Source organism: Sesamum indicum, linkage group LG8 (assembly GCF_026168435.1).
Source record: "Sesamum indicum cultivar Baizhima isolate 11 linkage group LG8, ASM2616843v1, whole genome shotgun sequence".
Classification (NCBI taxonomy): Eukaryota; Viridiplantae; Streptophyta; class Magnoliopsida; order Lamiales; family Pedaliaceae; genus Sesamum; species Sesamum indicum.
In genome coordinates, this window is record NC_142664.1 from 10,791,658 (window position 1) to 10,816,238 (window position 24,581).

Below are 24,581 nucleotides of genomic sequence, written 5' to 3' on the forward strand. Positions count from 1 at the left end.
TATGTGCATTGCGGGTGAAATTCGAATGGAACTACATGGATAATGAGCTGTTGAAGTTGCATCATTGGGGTTCTATCTTTGAGGCCACAATATTCCTGTGTTACTTTGTGAATGGTTACAATTTTCATATTAAATGTTAAGCAAGTCAAATATGAATTGTGTTTTGTGTGTTCAAAGCTCAACATGTACGGACACGGACATTGACTTCTATGGGATACTCAAAGAGATAATTCAGTTAGATCAACTCACTTATTCTAAACATGCACATCGTTTTGTTCAAGTGCCATTCGGTTGATCCTGTGAGGAGTATAAGGATACATTCTTATTTTCACCTCATTTCAGGGACGACTTTATGAAAGAGGAGAGAAAAACAATGTCGTTTTGTTTATTTGGAATACATTTTGTAACGGCTTTATATACTGTCTGTAATACGATAAATCTGAATTACTGAACATGCATCGGAATAGGATTTGATTAGGAGTTTGGGTTTACATAAACCCCCTCCAATCTCTCATGATCACTTCACACTTTTACCAAAACTAGTGTTGTAATTCTCTTTCAGTTTTGATGATATAGGTTCTGAGACTATGAGTGCCATGCCTACTCCGATGGCAATTGTGTAGCCCACTTAGTGCCGCCACCACCGTCATCGTCACTGCTGTTTCTTAGATGATGTTCATCGGCCTTGGGGTGTTGGTTCATGGCCTAATGCAAGCGTGCAAGATAATGGACGATTGTGTGTCAGAAGAGGAAGAGATTGTGGCGGAGTACCTACTCATGCTCGCTCGAAGTGGCAGTGGGTTCTGCATTTCATCGTCATCCACTAACGCCAATTATGCTTCTATTGTTTGAAGTATGGAGGGGAACCACCTTGTTGCCGCCTTTCATACAAAGAAAGATCAAGAACCCTCGTATTTCGTAAATCCTGCCATCATTACAGCCTCTAGTTCTGTCGTCGATAGAACCACGACTGTGGATGAATACAATAAAACGATCACCACTAGTCCCACCACTGTTGGCCCCAAAAAATTCTCACCAGCGCAACGTCTGTGGTAAGCTTTTTCCACCACACCAAGCACTCGATAGCCACAAAACCAGCCACCGGCCTACTCCACAAACCACATCCTTCTCGTCATCCCGAATTGAACAACATGGATAACGAGCTCCCAAAGTGTGATTATTAGAGTTATAGTCATAGGTGACAATGTGCTCTATATACTTTGTGAATGGATATAATTTCCACACATAATATCACAACTTCGGCAAGTTAACCATGAAATATGAGCTGTGTTAAAAGTTCATCGTATACAGATGATGCAAATGAATTATATAGGATAATCGAAGAGATAAATCAATTGACATGCTCACATATTCCAAACTTGCACATCGCTTTGCTCAAGTGCCATTGGATTGATCTAGTAGGAGGAATGAAGGTACACCCTCATTATCACCTCATGGATATAAACTTTAAAAAGGTGTATCAAAAGGATAAACCATGCATACTGACACAACAAGCAGTACAAGTACCCAAGTATGAAAAGAGACAAAGCGGATTGGATGGTTTATTTGAAAAATAAAGGGTAATTGATGAGTCTTCTTAGACTGATATCGCATATCAATCGAAGGAAGTCATACCAGTCCTTGAAGTTGCTACAGACAATCAAACATACGACCTCCATGATCCTGATGGTATACAAATCTTTGTTGATCTTTCGGTTGCACAACAGTAGGGTGCAGGTACATCAAGGACGTAATATAGTAAAACTGATATTGAAGAGACGAGGATAATAAAGATAACTTTGAGGACTATGATGAATATAAGGCTTCATAATCTAATATTTTGTAATGAAATATTTAAGAATTGAAATATTTTATAAAAAAAATTATTTTTTTATCAAAAAAAATATTTGGAAGGGCAAAAATAATCAAAATCGTAAACAATAGGCCTTACAAAATACAATGGTAAACTTTTGGTGCCATCTAAAAAAGATGCAGGGAACTCAACAATTGAAATGACCATAATTTATTGGCCGTTACAAAAACCAGTCCACCGAATGCTTTTGGCTGCAAAATCATAAAATTTAGGGAGATTCCTCCAAATTGTTATTACCTTTATTAAAGTTATACCAAAATCGGTCCAACTATGAAAAATACAAAAAATCGTGTATAACAGCATTACAAACATTGTTCTAATTGCAAAACTTATATTTGCAAGTACGATATCTTAAAATTCAGGCACCACACCAAATTTAAATATATATCAAAATGTGTCTATTGGATCGTATCAGATAGTATGATTTAAAATCATGGCTTGATTCAACAATACACCTTTCCAAATTTTTACTCCTATATTCAAAGTACGATATCTCGACGCCCGTATGCATGATAAGTCAAAACGTTTTCGCAAGTGTATTTTTTTTCATGTTTGATCAAATATAACGGTTTAATTTGAATTTTGACAGCTCAATTAACCAATGCAATTCAACAATGTAAGATTATAGTTACATCAATGTAATACTAATATTTACAAACATACTAACTTATGTTAAGTTGTAAACATATATCAATCTCAACTATAAAATATTTTTATGTATTTTAATTTTATTATTCCACATAATGTATGCTTTTCTACAACATTACATTGCTTAGTATGGATATTTTTAATTTTTGTACATTTTAATGAAAAATAATTAATTATTTGGAATACGTTTAGGGACTGCTTTATGAACGAGGAGAGGAAAATGACATTATTTTATTTATTTAAAATACCTTTTAGAATGGCTTTATATACGGTCCCCAATACGATAATCTGAATTACTAAACATGCATATGATTAGGATTTGATTAGGAGTTTGGGTTTATATAAACCCCTTGTAATCTCTCATGATCACTTCACACTTTTACCAAAATTATTTTTGTAATTGTCTTTCAAGTTTGATGATATGGGTTCTGAGACTATGAGTGCCATGCCTACTCTAGCAGTGGTCGTGCTGACCACACAGCATCGCTACTGCCGCCACTTCTTTGATGATGTTGATCAGCCTAGGGGCAAGATAATGGACCATTGTTTGTCGGAGGGGGAAGAGATTGTGGCGGAGTGCCTACTCATGCTCGCTCGAAGTGGCAGCAAGTTCTGCATTTCATCGTCGTCCACTGACGCTGATTTCACTTCTGTTGTAGGAAGTATGGAGGGGAATCAACATGCTGTTTTCATTTATACCAAGAAAGATCAAGAACCCTCGTACTCCATTGATCCCGCAACCATCACAGCCTCCAGTATCGTAGCAGGCAAAAGCACGATCCTGGCTGAATCTAGTGATACGACCACCACGGTCCCACTACCATCGACCCCTCAAATTCTCACCAGTGCGACATCTATGGTAAACTTTTTTCATCACACCAAGAACTCGACGGCCACAAAACTAGGCACAGTGCCAATCCGCAAACCACCACCCTCACTATCTGTGAAATATAAATGTTATAATTTTTGCATTTGAAGCAACCTTTGTAATACACAAGGAAAATAAATCATCCATGCATTAAGAGCAACTCCCGTTGCTCATGAGGAGCAAGGTACTAATACGCACTGAAGTGATGCGGCGCATATGCATCAAGCGCAAAGGATGATTTCAATGTCATTGGAAAAACTTTATAGTCTAATTATAACCAGAAAGGTGCGCCTCATGATGACACTAGATCTTGTCTTACTGATGTCAGGCATAATTCATGTTACGGAGGGGCCCTTAGGATTGTGTGTCTAAACTATTAAATCGTTTTCACGATGAAGTGTAAGTTGCCGACTAGCCGTTGTGGCACGGTTGCACCCAATCTCAATTCGCATGGGTTGCTGGTTTGGGGACATATCAAGGCCGAGAATAATTTTTTTGAGCGAACATATGATCAAATATCCAACTTAACTGATAATATTTTGCCTCATGATCACACCCTACCCTTCCAATACTATAAATTGATAAGAAACTTAGGTTTACCTATTGAGAATATTAATTCTTGTAAAAATGGTTGCATGTTGTATTGGAAAAGGTGATCTAGAACTGTAATTTTTATGAGCATCTAGGTAGAAGCGGACGAGGTACTTGCCGCTTATCCCATACTTGCTGAGGTTGCACGCTTGAAAAGCAATTGTTGAGCACATGACGTGGCATGCCAACCATCAGAAGGAGGAGGGATCCATATGCCATCTATCTTATGTAGAGGCATGGAGACATTCTGAATGAACATATCCCGATTTTGCAGTAGAGCCTCGTAATATTAGACTAGGTTTGTGCACGATGGGTTCACACAGCACAGGCAGTACGGTCATACCTACTCATGTTGGCCAATTATACTTACAACTTTTGAGTATATTCTTGAGAATGGTGCTCCCAAGCCCTTTCACTGTGAAAAGTCTAATCGATATTTACCATTAGCCGTTGATCAAGGAGTTGCAGAATTTATGGCATATGGGCATACTGATGCACGAAAACAAAAATAACGAGACATTCATGATGCGCCGCATTGATGTGGATTGGGAACAAACTACCCGCTTATAGGATGACGTCTGGATGGAGTATCGCTGGTGTTTTGGGGTGTCCAACTTGTATGGACGATACACATCCACTCCATTTAGAGAATGATAGGAAGGCGTGCTACTTTGACTGCCACAGGTAGTTCCTCTTCCAGGATCATCTGTACCACAGGAACAAGAAAGCATTCACTAAGAATCGAGTAGAAAGGAAGGTTGTACGTCCCAGATTGAAGGAGAAGAGATCCGCGATTGGGTTGCAGAGTTCAGTCCTACAGTTGAAGTATCGTTGACACTCCCATCTTGCTACGATAGCGAGCATAAGTGGAGAAAGAAAAGTATCTTCTTGGAGCTTGATTACTGGGGACAAATCTGATACGGCACAACATTGATTTCATGCATATTGAGAAGAATGTACTTGACCTTATTCTCAATACCGTGATGGACACAAAGGAAAAAACAAGGGTTAATCTTAATGCATGGAATTACTTGAAGATCATATATAATTGGCCAGAGTTTGAGATGGCCGAAAGAAGACCAAACGTGATGCTAAAGCCGTATATACCCTGAAGAAGGAACAAAAGAGGAGGGTATGTGAATAGATTTGTCAATTTAAGTTTCTTGATGGTTACACATCTAATTTAGCCCGTTGTATCGTCATAAAGGAGTTGAGTATGCACTACTTGAAGAGCCACGATTTTCATGTATTCATACAAAAAATCCTGATTGCCTTCCGTGAAATGCTTTCTAAGATGTGCGGAGTGTGTTGATGGAGGTCATGCTTATATTCTAGATTCTACTTTCGACGACGCTAGATATCAACAAGCTACAAGAATTGGAAGTTCTAAGAAATTCTTTGACTTCCTCTGGAAGCAAATGTTTAATAAATACGACCATCTGTGCATCCTCGAGAAAATATTTTCGCCAGTTTTTTTCGACTCAATGGATCACGTAATTGTTCACTTGCCATATGAGACGCAACATGGGAGGACCCACACAATATAGGTGGATATACCCATTTGAGAGATAAATACACGAGATATTTACCTCTATATTTTAGTGTCATTTGTTTTCTAATAAATATTCGTTTTCAGGACTTGAAGAATAAGGTGAAACAAAGAACACATCAAGGCGTCAATTATAGAGGCATCCCTTGTAGATGAAATCGGGTTATTCACTTCTTACTACTTCGAGCCATAGATTCTTTGCAAGCGAAAAGACCCTGTAGAAATGATGACCACATGATGAATGAAAATCATTTCCAATAGTCTATGTTCAACCATCCTGGTTGAGCAAGTGGTGTCTCAAAGAAGAGGCTTCTTAATGATTCAGAGCATCATATAATCGAGACGTACATCTTTACAGATCTACTAGTAGCAACTGAATTCAAGGATTGGTTCAAACGTCATTTAAGTAGTGCTTTATGAATTTCGTTAAAACTATGAAATGGTCAGTCGCCAATTTTATTTACTATGTGCATTGCGGGTGAAATCCGAATGGAACTACATGGACAATGAACTATTGAAGTTGCATTATTGCGGTCCTATCGCTGAGGCCACAATATTCCTGTGTTACTTTGTGAATGGTTACAATTTTCATATTAAATGTTAAGCAAGTCAACTATGAATTATGGTGTGTGTGTTCAAAGCTCATCATGTACGGACACGGACATTGACTTCTATGGGATACTCAAAGAGATAATTCAGTTAGATCACTCACTTATTCTAAACGTGTACATCATTTTGTTCAAGTGCCGTTCGATTGATCCTGTGAGAGGTATAAGGATACATTCTTGTTTTCACCTCATTTTAGGGACGACTTTATGAATGAGGAGAGCAAAACAACGTTGTTTTGTTTATTTGAAATACCTTTTGTAACGTCTTTATGTACTGTTCATAATACGATAAATCTGAATTACTGAACATGCATCGGAATAGGATTTGATTAGGAGTTTGGGTTTACATAAACCCCTTCCAATCTCTCATGATGACTTCACACTTTTACCAAAATTAGTGTTGTAATTGCCTTTCGGTTTTGATGATATAGGTTTTGAGACTATGAGTGCCATGCTTACTCCGGCGGCGATTGTATCGCCCACTCAACGCCGCCACCACCGTCATCTTCACCGTTGCTTCTTAGATGATGTTCATCGGCCTTGGGGTGTTGGTTCATGGCCTAAAGCAAACGTGCAAGATAATGGACGATTCTGTGTCAGAAGAGGAAGAGATTGTGGCGGAGTGCCTACTCATGCTCGCTCGAAGCGGCAGCGGGTTCTGGAAGTATGGAGGGGAACCACCCTATTGCCGCCTTTCATACAAAGGAAGAACAAGAACCCTCGTACTCCATCAATCTCGCCACCATCACAGCCTCTAGTTCTATTGTCGATAGAACCACGACTGTGGATGAATCCAGTGAAACGATCACCACTAGTCCCACCACTATCGGCCCTAAAAAATTCTCACCAATGCAATGTCTGTGGTAAGCTTTGTTCATCACACCAAGCACTCAGCAGCCACAAAACCAGCTACCGGCCTAAGCCACAAACCACATCCTTCTCGTCATCCCGAATTGAACAACACGGATAACGAGCTCCCAAAGTGTGATTATTGGAGTTATAATCATAAGTGACAATGTGCTCTATATACTTTTTGAATGGATATAATTTCCACACAGAATATCACAACTTCGGCAAGTTAACCATGAATTATGGGGTGTGTTAAAAGTTCATCATATACAGACGATGAAAATGACTTCTATAGGATAATCGAAGAGATAATTCAATTGGCATACTCACGTATTCCAAACTTGCACGTCGTTTTGCTCAAGTGCCGTTGGATTGATCCAGTAAGAGGTATGAAGGTACACCCTCATTATCACCTCGTGTATATAAACTTCAGAAAGGTGTATCAAAAGGATAAACCATGCATACTGACACAACAAGCAGTACATGTACCCAAGTATGAAAAGAGACAAAGCGGATTGGATGGTTTATTTTCAAAACAAAGAGTAATTGATGACTCTTCTTAGACTGATATCGCATATCAATCGAAGGAAGTCATATCAGTCCTTGAAGTTGCTACGGACAATCAGACATACGACTTCCATGATCCTCATTGTATACAAATCTTTGTTGATCTTTCGATTGCACAACAATAGAGTGCAGGTACATCAGGGACGCAATATAGTAAAACTGATATTGAAGAAGACGAGGATGATAAAAATAACTTTGAGGACTACGATGAATACAAGGCTTCATAATCTAATGTTTTATAATGAAATATTTAAGAATTAAAATATTTTATAAAAACAATTATTTTTTTATCAAAAAAATATTTGGATGGGCAAAAATAATCAATATTGTAAACAATAGGCCATACAAAATGTAATGGTAAATTTTTGGTGCCATCTAAAAAAGATGCAGGGGAACTCAACAATTGGAATGGCCATAATTTATTGGTCGTTACAAAAACCAGCCCACCGAATGCTTTTGGCTGCAAAATCATAGAATTAAGGGAGATTCCTCCAAATTGAATAGCCTTTATAAAAGCTATACCAAAATCGGTCCACCTAAGAAAAATACAAAAAATCGTCTATAACAACATTACAACATTGTTCTAATTGCAAAACTTATATTTGCAAGTACGATATCTTAAAATTCGGGCACCACACCAAATTTAAATATATATTAAAATGTGTCCATTAGATCGTATCAGATACTATGATTTTAATTCGGACATCAATGTAATACTAATATTTACAAACAAACAAACTTATGTTAAGTTGTAAACATATATCAATCTCAACTATGAAATATTGTTATGCATTTTAATTGCATTATCCCACATAATGTATGCTTTTCTACAACATTACATTGCTTAGTATGGATATTTTTAATTTTTGTACATTTTAATGAAAAATAATTAATTATTTGGAATACGTTTAGGGACTGCTTTATGAACGAGGAGAGGAAAACGACATTATTTTATTTATTTAAAATACCTTTTAGAATGGCTTTATATACGGTCCCCAATACGATAATCTGAATTACTAAACATGCATATGATTAGGATTTGATTAGGAGTTTGGGTTTATATAAACCCCTTGTAATCTCTCATGATCACTTCACACTTTTACCAAAATTATTTTTGTAATTGTCTTTCAAGTTTGATGATATGGGTTCTGAGACTATGAGTGCCATGCCTACTCTAGCAGTGGTCGTGCTGACCACACAGCATCGCTACTGCCGCCACTTCTTTGATGATGTTGATCAGCCTAGGGGCAAGATAATGGACCATTGTTTGTCGGAGGGGGAAGAGATTGTGGCGGAGTGCCTACTCATGCTCGCTCGAAGTGGCAGCAAGTTCTGCATTTCATCGTCGTCCACTGACGCTGATTTCACTTCTGTTGTAGGAAGTATGGAGGGGAATCAACTTGTTATTTCCATTTATACCAAGAAATGTCAAGAACCCTCGTACTCCATTGATCCCGCAACCATCACAGCCTCCAGTATCGTAGCAGGCAAAAGCACGATCCTGGATGAATCCAGTGATACGACCACCACGGTCGCACTACCTTCGACCCCTCAAATTCTCACCAGTGCGACATCTATGGTAAACTTTTTCCATCACATCAAGAATCGACGGCCACAAAACTAGGCACAGTCCCAATCCGCAAACCACCACCCTCATTATCTGTGAAATATAACTGTTATAATTTTTGCATTTCAAACAACCTTTGCATTTCAAAAAATTCGTCCATGCAGGAGGAGCAACTTCCGTTGCTCATGAGGAGCAGGGTACCAATACGCACTAAAGTGATGCGGCACATGTGCATCAAGCACAAAGGATGATTTCAATGTCATTGGAAAAACTTTATAGTCTAATTATGACAAGAAGGGTGCGCCTGATGATGACATTAGGTCTTGTCTTACTGATGTCAGGCATAGTTCATGTTACGGCGGGGCCCTTAGGATTATGTGTCTAGATTATCAAATCGTTTTCACGATGTAATGCATGCTGCCGACCAGCCGTTATGCCACGGTTGTACCCAATCTCAATTGGCATTGGTTGCTGGTTTGGTGACATATCAAGGCCGAGGATAATTTTTTTGAGCGAACATATGATCAAATGTCCAACTTAGCGAATAATATATTGCCTCATGATCACACCCTGCCCTTCCAATACTATAAATTGATAGGAGACTTAGGTTTACCTATTGAGAATATTGATGTTTGTAAGAACGGTTGCATGTTGTATTGAAAAAGAGATATGATCTAGAACTTTAAGTTTTATGAGAATCTAGGTACAAGCGGACGAGGTACTTGCCGCTTATCCCATACCTGCTGAGGTTGCACGCTTGAAAAGCAATTGTTGAGCATATGACGTGGCATGCCAACTATCAGAAAGGGGAGGGATCCATATGCCTCTGTCTTGTGTAGAGGCATGGAGGCATTTTGAATGGAAATATCCTTGATTTTGCAGCAGAGCCTCGTAATGTTAGACTAGGTTTGTACACGGATGGATTCACACAGCACAGGCACTACGGTCATACGTATTCATGTTGGCCAGTTATACTTACAACTTTTGAGTATATGTTCCTAAGAATGGTGATCCCTAGCCCTTTCAGTCCAAAAAGTCTCATCGATGTTTATCTGGAGCCGTTGATCAAGGAGTTGCAGAATTTATGGCATATGGGTATACTGATGCACGATAACAAAAATAACAAGACATTCACGATGCGCCGTATTGATGTGGATTGTGAACAAACTACCCGCTTATAGGATGACGTCTGGATGGAGTATCACTGGTGTTATGGGGTGTCCAATTTCTATGTACGATACACGTCCACTCCATTTGCAGAACGGTAGGAAGGCGTGCTACTTTGACTGCCACAGGTAGTTCCTCTTCCAGGATCATTTGTACCACAGGAACAAGAAAGCATTCACTAAGAATCGAGTAGAAAGGAAAATTGCACGTCCGAGATTGACAGGAGAAGAGATATGCGATTGGGTTGCAGAGTTCAGTCTTACAGTTGAAGTATCGTTTACGTTCCCATCCTGCTACGATAGCGAGCATAAGTAGACAAAGAAAAGTATCTTCTTGGAGCTTGATTACAGGGACACATCTGATACGACACAGCATTTATTTCATGCATATGGAGAAGAATGTATTTGACCATATTCTCAATACCGTGATGGACACAATGGAAAAAACAAAGGCTAATCTTAATTCATGGAATTACTTGAAGATCATATATAATCTGCCAGAGCTTGAGATGGCCGAAAGAAGACCAAACCTGATGCCAAAGCCGTATATACCCTGAAGAAGGAGTAGAAGAGGAGGGTATGTGAATGGATTTGTCAATTTAAGTTTCTTGATGGTTACACATCTAATTTGGCCCGTTGTATCGACATAAAGGAGTTTAGGATGCACTACTTGAAGAGCCACGATTTTCATGTATTCATGCAAAAATAGATCCTGATTGCCTTCCGTGAAATGCTTTCTGAGATGTGTGGAGTGTGTTGACGGAGGTCATCCTTATATTCCAGATTCTACTTTCGACGACGCTAGATATCAACAAGCTACAAGAATTGGAAGTTCCAAGAAATTCATCGACTTCCACCGGAAGCAGATGATTAATCAATGCGACCATCTGTGCATCCTCGAGAAAATATTTTTTACGCTGGTTTTTTTTAACTCAATGGATCACATAATTGTTCACCTGCCATATGAGGCGCACATGGGAGGACCCACACAATATAGGTGGATGTACCCATTTGAGAGATAAATACACGAGATATTTACCTCTATTTTTTAGTGTCATTTGTTCTCAAATAAATATTCGTTTTCAGGACTTGAAGAATAAGGTGAAACAAAGAACACATCAAGGCGTCAATTATAGAGGCATACCTTGTAGATGAAATCGGGTTATTCACTTCTTACTACATCGAGCAATATATTCTTTGCAAGCGAACAGACCCTGTAGAAATGATGACCACATGATGAATGAAAATTATTTTCAATAGTCTATGTTCAACCATCCTAGCCGAGCAAGTGGTGTCTTAAAGAAGAGGCTTCTTAGTGGTTCAGAGCATCATATAATCGAGACGTACATCTTTACAGATCTACTAGTAGCAACTGAATTCAAGGATTGGTTCAAAAGTCATTTTAGTAGTGCTTTATAAATCTCGTTAAAACTATGAAATGGTCAGTCGTTAATTTTGTCTACTATGTGCATTGCTGGTGAAATCTGAATGGAACTACATGGACAATGAGCTGTTGAAGTTGCATTATTGGGGTCCAATCGCTGAGGCCACAATATTCCTGTGTTACTTTGTGAATTGTTACAATTTCCATATTAAACGTCACATTGTAGGCAAGTTAACTATGAATTGTGGTGTGTGTGTTCAAAGCTCATCATGTACAGACGGACATTGACTTCTATGGGATACTCAAAGAGATAATTCAGTAAGATTACTCACTTACTCTGAACATGCACATCGTTTTGTTCAAGTGCCGTTCGGTTGATCCTGTGAGAGGTATAAGGATACATCCTTGTTTTCACCTCATTTCAGGGACGACTTTATGAACGAGGAGAGCAAAACAATTTCGTTTTGTTTATTTGAAATACCTTTTGTAATGGCTTTATCGTAATACGATAAAATCCGAATCACTAAACATGCATCGGAATAGGATTTGATTAGGAGTTGGTTTATATAAACCTCTCCCAATCTCTCATGATGACTTCACACTTTTACCAAAACTAGTGTTGTAATTCTTTCAGTTTTGATGATATAGGTTCTGAGACTATTAGTGCCATGCCTACTCGGACGGTGATTCCACTCAACGCTGCCACCACTGTCATCGTCACCGCTGCTTCTTAGACGATGTTCATCGGCCTTGGGGTGTTAGTTCATGGCCTGAAGCAAACATGCAAGATAATGGACAATTGTGAGTCATAAGAGGAAGAGATTGTAGCGGTGTGCCTACTCATGCTCGCTCGAAGGGGCAGCGGGTTCTTCATTTCATCGTCATCCACTGACGCCAATTATGCTTCTATTATTGGAATTATGGAGGGGAATCACCCTATTGTCGCATTTCATACAAAGAAAGATCAAGAACCCTCGTACTCCGTCAATCCTGCCACCATCATAGCCTCTTGTTCTGTCGTTGATAGAAGCACGATTATGGATGAAAGTAATACGATCACCACTAGTACCACCACTATCGGCCCCAAAAAGTTCTCACCAGCGCAACGTCTTTGGTAAGCTTTGTCCATCACACCAAGCACTTTGCAGCCACAAAACCAACCACCGACCTAAGCTACAAACCACATCCTTCTCGTCATCCCGAATTGAACTACACGGGTAACGAGCTCCCAAAGTGTTATTATTGGAGTTCCAGTCAAATGTGACAATGTGCTCTTTATACTTTGTGAATGGATATAATTTCCACACAGAATATCACAACTTCGGCGAGTTAACCATGAATTGTGGGGTGTGTGAAAAGTTCATCGAATACAGTCTGAAATATCACAAGAGATTGATTTACAATATTATTGGAAGTGGACGGGCATCAACATATGTGAGCAATATAATAATAAGATGGGGGTAATTCGTAATTTTTCATAACTAGAAGGGGAGGGCTGTGTAAGTAATCACTCTTTTCTTTTCTTGTTCAGTTCTACCGTCTTCGATTTCAGGCAAACATACACAAAACCTCCACGAACCCTCACACACACAAACACACACACATCTTTTTCGTGGTCCAGAAATACAACACTTATTAGAGATTGCAAGTTGAAAGAAGTAAAAAGGGATGGCATGTCAAGGTTTAGAAGGGAATGAAGATTCAATTTCAGCAATAAAGGAGAAGAGGCGGCAACTTGAATCCTGTATGGATACTCTCCACACGACACCGCTAGACCTCATTGCCTCCCTCCAATCCCTGGTCCCAAACCTCGTTTCCTCTCTCGACCTCTCTCTTAAAGTCATTTTGAAATTAACGACAAACCTTTTAACCCCCTTGCTCAAATTCTCCCATCCAAACACAATTTAAGCAAATCCCATGTATCCAAATTTTCGTTAGAGAACTCCAAAGTCTCTTCTTCTGCCGCTCTCTCGAGGACTTCACCTAGAGAGAGTGAGAGGGCTTTGGTTGAGGAGAATGGTGGCCTACTTTCTATTGTTAGGTCGATGGTGGCAGTCTGTTTGTTAGAGAGGGTGCCGTTTAATCCGATTGATTCCTCGACAGTGTTGAGGAAATTGGAGAATGATTCATAAGCTACGGTGGCTAAGAGGGCAGCAGTGAGGGAGTTGGGTGGGGAGTCGGGAGCAATCCTTGCAGTGGAGATGGCGCTAAGGTCCATGGCAGAGGATAATGGTGCGGTGGACTTGGAGGAGTTTGTTGTGAGTGGGAAGTCAAGAGTGATAGTTGTGAACATTGATAGAACTAAGCTTTCAAAAGAGTTGTCGGAAACTAAGCAGTTGAATGAGGGGAACTCCAATGATGGGAATAGGATAACTAAAGTAGGAAAGAGTGGGGAGAATATGATTGGTGGAGGAGGATTTGGTGTTGGGAGGGGAATGCAGGATATGTGGGTGGGAGGACCAATGATGATGGGGTCAAGGGGTGTTGGGCCGAGAGGGATGGGGATGATAGGGGTGCCAAGAGGTGTGGGGGTGCTGCCCCCAATGCATAGGCCATCTCCAATGGCCCCCAGTGGGCTGCAAGGTGTGGGAGGAAATGACCTTGTGTTAAAACCAAGGATGGAGGAGGATGATATGAAGGATCTTGAGGCTTTATTGAATAAGAAGAGTTTTAAGGAAATGCAGAAGTCAAAAACGAGAGAGGAGCTTTTGGACCTCATCCACCGGCCTACTGCTAAAGAAACTGTTGTCGCTGCTAAAGTATGTGTTTGTTTGAAGAAAGTGATCTATTTTATTGTGCTTTTCATTTATTTCTATTTAATTCACTTGCATAGCGTGTTTATGATAACTAGAATGCGCATAGAGAGGGATCTTTATCTTCCGCATTTTCTTGTCTATACGGAGCATATACATACTGTTTCCCTTTCTTGAAGCCAATTGTTGCTGGTCTATCAGGTATCAATCTAACTATCACTATAAATTCTGCTGATTTTGTATTAGTTCAGAAGCAAAGGTGGATCTCAAGTGAAAGAATACTGCACCGCATTAACAAAAGAAGATTGTCGACATCAATCGCGTGTCTTCATTGCTTGTGAAAAGGTGAGTGTAGAGTTATTTTTCTGTCTCTATTGGTGAAGGGGGTTTATCTGGAGGAAATCTCTCTTTTTACTGTAGATGAAGTCAATCATTTGTTTATTTTCAGTATAAAATTATAGAGTACCCTGGATGATTTGTTTCTTATACATACCCTTTTCACTACAAAGATTCTAGAAGTAACTTCGATTATATTGTATCTACTAAATCTTTCACGTGAATTTGGTGCATTGTTCATTTCTTGATACCTGCCGTCACATGAAGGTAAACTTATATTGTTATTTCATTTCCTATTGAGATTTATTTGGCTACATGTTGAAACCAAATTGCTGATAACTACACGGGTAACGAGCTCCCAAAGTGTGATTATTGGAGTTCCAGTCAAAGGTGGCAATTTGCTCTTTATACTTTGTGAATGGATATAATTTCCACACAGAATATCACAACTTCTGCAAGATAACTATGAATTGTGGGGCGTGTGAAAAGTTCATCGAATACAATCTGAAATATCACAAGAGATTGATTGCATGTTTTTCCAAAATTATTGGAAGTGGAGGGGGGTAATTCGTAATTTTTCATAATTAGAAGGGGAGGGCTGTATAAGTAATCACTCTTTTCTTTTCTTGTTCAGTTCTACCATCTTTGATTTCAGGTAAACATACACAAAACCTCCACGAACCCTCACACACACATCTTTTTCATGGTCCAGAAACACAACACTTGTTAGAGATTGCAAGTTGAAAGAATTAACAAGGGATGGAGGGTCAAGGTTTAGGAGGGAATGAAGATTCAATTTCAGCAATAAAGGAGATAAGGCAGCAGCTTGAATCCCGTATGGATACCCTCCACACGACGCAGCTAGACCTCATTGCCTCCCTCCAATCTTTGGTCCCAGACTTTGTTTCCTCTCTCGACCTCTCTCTTAAAGTCATTTTTGGTATTAACGACAAACTTTTTACCCCCCTTGCTCAAATTATCCCATCCAAACTCAATTTAAGCAAAGCCCATGTATCCAAATTTCCGTTAGAGAACTCCAAAGTTTCTTGTTCTACCGCTCTCTCGAGGCCTTCACCTAGAGAGAGTGAGAGGGTTTTGGTTGAGGAGAATGGTGGCCGGAGTGCTTTGGTTGATGAGATTGTGGCGGAGCGCCTACTCATGCTCGCTCGAAGCGGCAACGGGTTCTGCATTTCATCGTCATCCACTGACGCCAATTATGCTTCTATTGTTGGAAGTATGGAGGGGAACCACTCTGCTGCCGCCTTTGATACAAAGAAAGATCAAGAACCCTCGTACTCCGTCAATCCCGCCACCATCATGGCCTCTAGTTCTGCCGCTGACAGAAGCACGACTGTGGATGAATCCTGTAATACGACCACCACTAGTCCCACGACTATCGGCCCGAAAAATTCTCACCAGTTCAACGTTTGTGGTAAGCTTTGTCCATCAAACCAAGCATTCAGCAGCCACAAAACCAGCCACTAGCCTAAACCACAAACCACATCCTTCTCGTCATCCTGAATTGAACTACACGGGTAATGAGCTCTCAAAGTGTGATTATTGGAGTTCCAGTCAAAGGTGACAATGTGCTCTTGGTACTTTGTGAATGGATATAATTTTCACACAGAATATCACAACTTCGGCAAGTTAACCATGAATGTGGGGTGTGTGAAAAGTTCATCGTATACAAACGATGACAATGACTTCTATAGGATAATCGAAGAGATAATTCAATTGACATACTCACGTATTCCCTTGCACGTCGTTTTGCTCAAGTACCGTTTGATTGATCCACTAAGAGGTATGAAGGTACACCCTAATTATCACCTCGTGGATACAAACTTCAAAAAGGTGTATCAAAAGGATAAACCATGTATACTGACACAACATGCAGTACAAGTACCCAAGTATGAAAAGAGACAAAGCGGATTGGATGGTTTATTTGCAAAACAAAGAGTAATTGATGAGTCTTGTTAGATTGATATCGCATATTAAGCAAAGGAAGTAATACCAGTCCTTAAAGTTGCTCCGGACAATCAGACATACGACCTCCATGATCCTGATGGTATACAAATCTTTGTTGATCTTTCGGTTGCACAATAGTAGGGTATAGGTACATCAAGGACGCAATATAGTAAAACTGATATTGAAGAAGACGAGGATGATAAAGATAACTTCGAGGACTACGATGAATATAAGGCTTCATAATCTAATGTTTTGTAATGAAATATTTAAGATTTGAAATTTTTTATAAAAAAAATTATTTTTTTATCAAAAAAATATTTGGAAGGGCCAAAATAATCAAAATCGTAAACAATAGGCCTTACAAAATACAACGGTAAATTTTTGGTGCCATCTAAAAAAGATGCGGGGAACTCAATAATTGGAACGACCATAATTTATTGGCCGTTACAAAAACCAGTCCACCGAATGCTTTTGGCAGCAAAAACATAAAATTTAGGGAGATTATTTCGAATTAAATAGCCTTTATAAAAGCTATACCAAAATCGGTCCAACTAAGAAAAATATAAAATCGTGTATAACGACCTTACAAATATTGTTCTAATTGCAAAACTTATTTTGGAAGTACGAAATCTTAAAATTCGGGCACCACACCAAATTTAAATATATATTAAAATTCTTGTCCATTAGATCGTATCAGATGGTATGCTTTAAAATCACGGCTTGACTCAACAATACACCATCTCAAATGATTACTCCTATATTCAAAGTACGATATCTCGACGCCCGTATGCACGATAAGTCAAAACATTTTGGCAAATGTATTTTTTTGTATGTATGATCAAATATAACGGTTTAATTTGAATTTTGATAGTCCAATTAACCCATGCAGTTCAACAATGTAAGATGATAGTTACATCAATGTAATACTAATATTTACAAACATACAAACGTATGTTAAGTTGTAAACATACATCAATCTCAAGTATAAAATATTTTTATGCAGTTTAATTGCATTATTCCACATAATATATGCTTTTCTACAACATTACATTGCTTAGTATGGATATTTTTATTTTTGTACATTTTAATGAAAAATAGTTAATTATTTTAGGGGCTGCTTTATGAACGAGGAGAGGAAAATGACATTGTTTTTGTTTATTTGAAATAGATTAGGAGTTTGGATTTATATAAACCCTTTCTAATCTCTCATAATCACTTCACGCTTTTACCAAAATTATTGTTGTAATTGTCTTTCGATTTTGATGATATGGGTTCTGAGACTATGAGTGTCATGCCTACTCCAGTAGTGATCGTGCTGCCCACATAGCGTCGCTACTGCCACCGTTGTTGCCGCCACTTCTTTGATGATGTTGATCAGCTTAGGGGCAAGATAATGGATGATTGTTTGTCAGAGGAGGAAGAGATTGTGGAGGAGTGCCTACTCATGCTCGCTCAAAGTGGCGATAGGTTCTGCATTTCATCGTCATCCACTGACGTTGATTTCACTTCTGTCGCATTAAGTATTGAGGGGAATCAATTTGCTGTTGATTAATACCAAGAAAGATCAAGAACCTTCGTACCCCATTGATCCCGCAACCATCACAACCTCCAGTTCTGTAGCCGGCAAAAGCACGACCCTGGATGAATCCAGTGATACGACCACCACGAGTCCCACTACCGTCGACCCCTCAAATTCTCACCAGTGTGACATCTATGGTAAACTTTTTCCATCACACCAAGAACTCGACGGCCATAAAACCAAGCACCGCCCCAATCCGCAAACCACCACTCTCATTATCCGTGAATTATAACCGTTATAATTTTTGCATTTGAAATAACCTTTGTAATACACAAGGAAAAAAAACCGTCCATATTGGTTCTACCTTTATAACACTTGTGTATTATGGCCTTTCTAAAAAGCCGTTATAAATCCTATATTTTTTTGTAGTGAATCCGCATCAATCCCACTTTTCCTTTTTTGTAGTGCGGTACAAATACCGTTCCACAATTGGAACGGTCCATGCACAACCGTTCCTAATTATTAAAAACGCCGTTTATAAGGACGGAAGTGCAATCATTCTAAATACTGGTTTAAATTAGTTCAACTAATAACAGGCCGTTGCAAAAATTGAAAAAATCATTCCTAAATCTAGTACAAATCCCGCACTTTTTGTAGTGCTTTCCAATTGTAAATTTCACCAAAATACCGTACAGTTTGGAACGATTTATATAATCATATTATTTACATTCATAACCATTCCAAAATTATTTGGATTGCAATATCTAATTTATTTGTGGAACTGCTATTGAATGGTAATGTTGAAAAAGCCTTTTCTATTGCAAATTTCACCAAAATACCATACAATTTGGAACGGTTTCTATAATCATATTGTTTACGTTCATAATCGTTTCAACAGTTTTTTTAAAAAAAATGTATAGTTAATAGAATCTAGAAACTTAAATTTTCATTACAAATAGGAACAATAACTAGACACTCAATCATGGTCTTTTTCAATCTATAATCCTCAAAGCTATCTTCTCATCTTTATCATCAGTTTCACCATTTGCTGAGGGGGATATACTTGGTTCCTGTTGATGTGCCACAGAAAGATTCTCTATCTATTAAAGCCGTGCCAAATTGTAACTCATGTTGGAATTGTACTTGGAACACAAGCTATTTCACACTAATACCATATTTAGGATCGGGTATTGTAATACAAGTATTTCTAAGCACTGAAATCGTTCAAGTTGTACCTCATTTTGGAATATTTTTTTCACTGTCCTATATTTCAAGGGCCTTTGGACCGCATTCTGGAACGGTGAACGGTATCCATCTTCCATTGGCAGGTCATTCCAATGATTTCAAAAGTATTCCATGCAGTGATACAATATTTTAGCATTTCGTTTTTTGGCACCATGGTAGGAACACAACTTGTAAAACAATGATTGGAACAGTTATTATAATGGTCCTGGACGTTCCAAAAATAAAGAATTGAACAAGAGGATTATGACGCTAGTGACCTGATTCTATTCCTCAACTGGTCAAAAAGTCATTCCAAATTATTTTATCTGCTCCAAATTTTGTTTTTTCTTTTGTGGTATCAACTTCAAGAACTTAACAAGGCCACTAATTTGCACTATCGCATATGAATATCTTCGAGATCAAGACATCAAGAACCTCGAAAGTACGGACGGCGGCGGGCGAAAAAAGAGGAGAAGAGAGAAAGAGGGAATTAGAGGAAGAGAGAGGAAGGAGAGAAGGAAAAGACAAGAAGAGAGAAAGAAAGTCACGAGAAGAAAAGAGGAAAAAAAATACAAAAATTAGGAGGAAAAAATTATTTTAAAAATTAAGTTTAATTTTATCGTAAAATTAGTCAAAAAATATTTAAGTAATTTATTTTTAAAAATATATATATATATACTTAGAATACTTAAATAGTTTTCATTGAATAATACATTGATATTATAATATAGTTGAATGATATATACAAAATAAAAAAAAAATACAACTGAATGTTACTATGCTTACATATATGTTGTAATCAATTATCATTTCACTTTAGATATGATCATCTTGATCTCATATTATTTTTCTTTAAGTTTCACACAAATTTTGATTTGTCGATGTAGATATATCTTAAAAATTATGTTATTTTTTCGCAACAAACACGAACTACATTTTCTAATTGTTTTACAACGGACATTGTGAATCTGTTCTAAGTTCATTAGAATTTCGTTCCAAAAATGGTCGGTAAATATTTTATTAATTATTTTAAATATTAAAAGAAACTATGTTTGCACCCCTAATTATTCATCATTGAGAATTAAACTGTTATTACAATACAATTGAATGGCATATACAAAATAATATTTCTTTTTTCATACTTTTATAAAAAAAATACAAAAATTGAATGTTACTACTTACAATCAATTATCGTTACACTGCATTATTCAATTGAACCATCCAATTTGAAATTCGACTGAACAATCTTGATTCTATATTACTTTGCTTTAAATTTTAGGCAAATCCAATTTGCCGATGTAAATATATCGTATCTGCAAAATTCGGCTATTCTTTTGGGATGAATACAGGCGTCATTTTGGGATTAGTATCCTCACGGTCACAAAAGTTTCGAAATTTTTTAAAAAATCCCTCTAAGAAATAAAATTTTGGACAAAATTTTTGAATTTATTTAAAATTTAAAACCCACCTTCTTTTTCCTTCTCCCGCCCATCTGAATAATTTTGGAACTGCCTTTATGATACTTCAATCACAAATTCGGCTTCAAAATAATTGTTGTAGTTTGTGATCATCATTTGGTGTCAGAAAATCCACCCCAAATTATATTTTGGAATGAATTTTCCGACGCCAAGCCATCGAAAATTCTTTTTTTGCGCCTAATTACTGTTGCAAAAAACTGTCAAATTGAGAAAATTTCTATATGAAATTTCCTTGGGTCGACATGTTGTGAGAAATTCCATCTGAAGATTTCAAAAAAAACAATTTCCGACTAATTTTCAAACAACTAGTGACGGATATACTTTCACATCCTATTTTTAAATGAAATTTGCGACCACTTATTTTTTTTTTAAATGGATTGTGCAACTCATCAGTCGATCGAAAGTATCCATCAAAAAATAATAAAATTCCTTACAAAACTGTCGAATTTGAGATGAATTTTGCGATCGTTTTTTACCGTCCCAAATTTTCATCTAAATTAAATACTTTTTTTTTTGTGAGTATTCAGTTGCTTCAACAAACAACCATTATGAGAAAGTGTTTTAACTGCTTCAGAGACCTCCATCCATGCAAATGGGGCACATTTCATGCATATCGCAAAGTAGCGTAAACATTTATAAGACTATGGAAGTTAGAAAATGTAGAGATACAGTAAGAAGTGAAATATTTAGGAATTCTACATTTGTTCACACCGAATTGGTGTTAGTAAATCGTTAAGAGTGTAAAAGTATTTTAAAATTTTCACATTTACCACACCAAATTAATTGCTATAGAGGTTTTAAACTTAATATGAAAAAAATTATAATTTCAATCATGTAATTTAAGAGTGTCGTATTTTTTTTCTTGAATAAATGAATTTTCGTATTTTAGTCATGTAATTTTAAAATTTTGGTAATTTTACTTTTAAATTTTTTGGTCAATTTGAAGGAAAAAATTGCATGTAACTTATATATGATTCAATTAAACATTACAGAATTAAATTGTGAAAAATAATTCGTATAGGATAAAGAATGCCACCTTCTAATTTAAATTTTCCTCACTTAATATAAAGGGGTGAATAGCAATTTATATTGAAAATAAGCATATTACCCCCTATGAAAAAATTATAGCAATTTACTCCGCTGAACTTTTTAAAATGAAACCATTTACCAGTGAATTGCTTCATTTTAAAAATTATAGGGGGGTAAATTGTTGTATATTAAAAAATATAGAGAGGTAAATCGCTATATATTTTTTTATAAGGGGATATTTTGCTCATTTACGATATTACAAAGAGATTGCTTGCATTTTTCTAAAAATATAAATTATAAGATTAACAAGTGAGTCATCACAAATTAATGCTTTAACCCAAACCAAAGAAATTCAACAAAAAAGATTCATTGAGCCATCAACACAAACACCTTGCATGCATGCCGGTTACATTATGAAAAAAATTACAATCTAAAAATAATTATCTAATACTAATATTAAGATAAAATTACTTAGTTGGAAGACACTTGTTTTAAATTTTCAACAATACTTTTAATTTGATAAAATTGAGGATATTTACTTTATATTATTATATTTTTATTTTTTGAAGTTTGAATTAGTATCTACATGTTACTCATATACTATTCATTTTAAAATTTCTGCCCTAGTAATTCTTTTTTTTAAAATAAATATTTAAAATCTTTCCTAGCAAATTAAGCGTGTTAAAATATTATTAGTTTATTTATCTTTTAGTTAGATATATCATTCATCTTCTAAGTAGTTTAGAGGAATTAGAAGTACCATATATTTTTCTTCTTTGTTAGAATTAATATTATAGTTGATTTCTTAAATTTTTATTTAGAATAACTTGTATTTCTCAAGTTCATTTTTTGACGATAACATCTCGAAAATTTAGTTTTGTCTCAAATTGATCCTTGTAATTATGTTATAATTGCGGATAAAATGATAAGTTTAGATTTTTTTCTCACTTTTGTCCCTAAATTTATAAGTCGTCGACATGGAGTGTGCCACTACAAACAGAAAAAGTTTAGATTCATAGAATGATGATTCATTCACATTTAAGAATCCAATTTTTATATATGTACAAAAAAAAAATTATTTAAATCGGGTTTTGTCATGTAATTGGTGTACAAAAAATGCTAAAGTAACGTTAAGAAAGTTTTCAACTTATGGGATGCAGTATGAGAAAATCGCAACAAATAGGACTAAATTGAAGAAGCCCCAATAATTAATGAAAAATGCTAACGACTCCTTTAATAATTGGTCAAAAAATGCACATGATAACTAAAATTGAGAAACTTTCAACTTTCAGAATGCAATATGAGAAAATTATAATAAATACGACTAAATTAAAAAGGATAATAACATATGGAACGAAAATTTAATATAATTGTTTCTAAAATAGATTAGTTAAAGTAACCCATTTTAAATTTTTCAAAAGCAATTCTAATTTAATAAGATTGATAATTTTTATTTAAATTTCATGATATTTATTCTTCCATATATATATAGTTGTTGAAGTTTATATCAGTATTTTATATATTATTCTAATGTTATTCATTTTATATTTTACTGTGCTTAAATTAATATTTTTAATATTTAAAAGTAGCTTCTAAAAACTAATTAGAAATAGTATTTGTCTATTTATTTATTTTAGTTGAATATATTTATTATTAATATCCAAGTAGTTTAGAAGAATTAGGACTCTTAGTAATTCTTTAGAGAGAATTTTATCTTCTAGAACTAATTTGAATTTATTATTTAAAAGATTATTTAAATAAGGATAAAAATGTCTTTTCTTACAACGAGACTTTCGTACTTTTATATATGATATAGGTATAGATATAGATATAGATATATATGATAATTGCGACTTAATAAAATTGATTCACATTTTCATGACTTATTTACTTTGAAATTAAATTTTAAGCATATATTTATGAACGAGTCTCACGGGGGGTGGGGGGCATTTGTAGGCAAATTAATTTTAGTATTTTAATCCAAATATTTTATTTACTATATTTTTTTGTATTTTAATTTTTCAAACACAATAAATTTAGCGCTCTGAAATAGGGGTGGCATATGAGTCGAGCCGGCTTGCGAGATTTTAAGCTCTAGCTCAAGCTCATTTTTAGTTGTTCGAGCTGGTGAATATTTTTATATATATATATATTTTTATTTTTAAATTTTTTGTATATTTAATTTTATATTAATGTTTGATCAGTTTTATAATCTAAATTGACCATATATTATAATTATTAATCAGTATCATATATTTTATTTTGGATAATAATAAATCATGGTACTTTTATTTATACATTGAATCTTTATACAAAAATAAATTTAATCAACAACTTAGTAAATTATAATATTTTTTATAATTACAATTATTATTTAATATGATATATAGAACTTTATGTTATATTTTAATATATATTTGTATTACATTAAATATTTTTTAAATTGATAAGTAATTCACTTATGATTTTTTATTATTTATAAATTTATGCCAAAATTTAGTAATTTCTATTAATTAATCTAATAATAATAATAATAATAATAATAATGATGATGACGACGACGACGACGACGATGATGATGATGGTTGAACTTCTAATTATTATTTT

The 24,581-nt window shown here is 36.0% G+C and overlaps 1 pseudogene; it reads left to right on the forward strand.

Moving 5' to 3' along the window:
- The first annotated feature begins 13,338 nt into the window (after window positions 1-13,338).
- LOC148787200 (N(6)-adenosine-methyltransferase MT-A70-like pseudogene) lies at window positions 13,339-14,898 on the forward strand (annotated as a pseudogene).
- The last annotated feature ends 9,683 nt before the right edge of the window (window positions 14,899-24,581 follow it).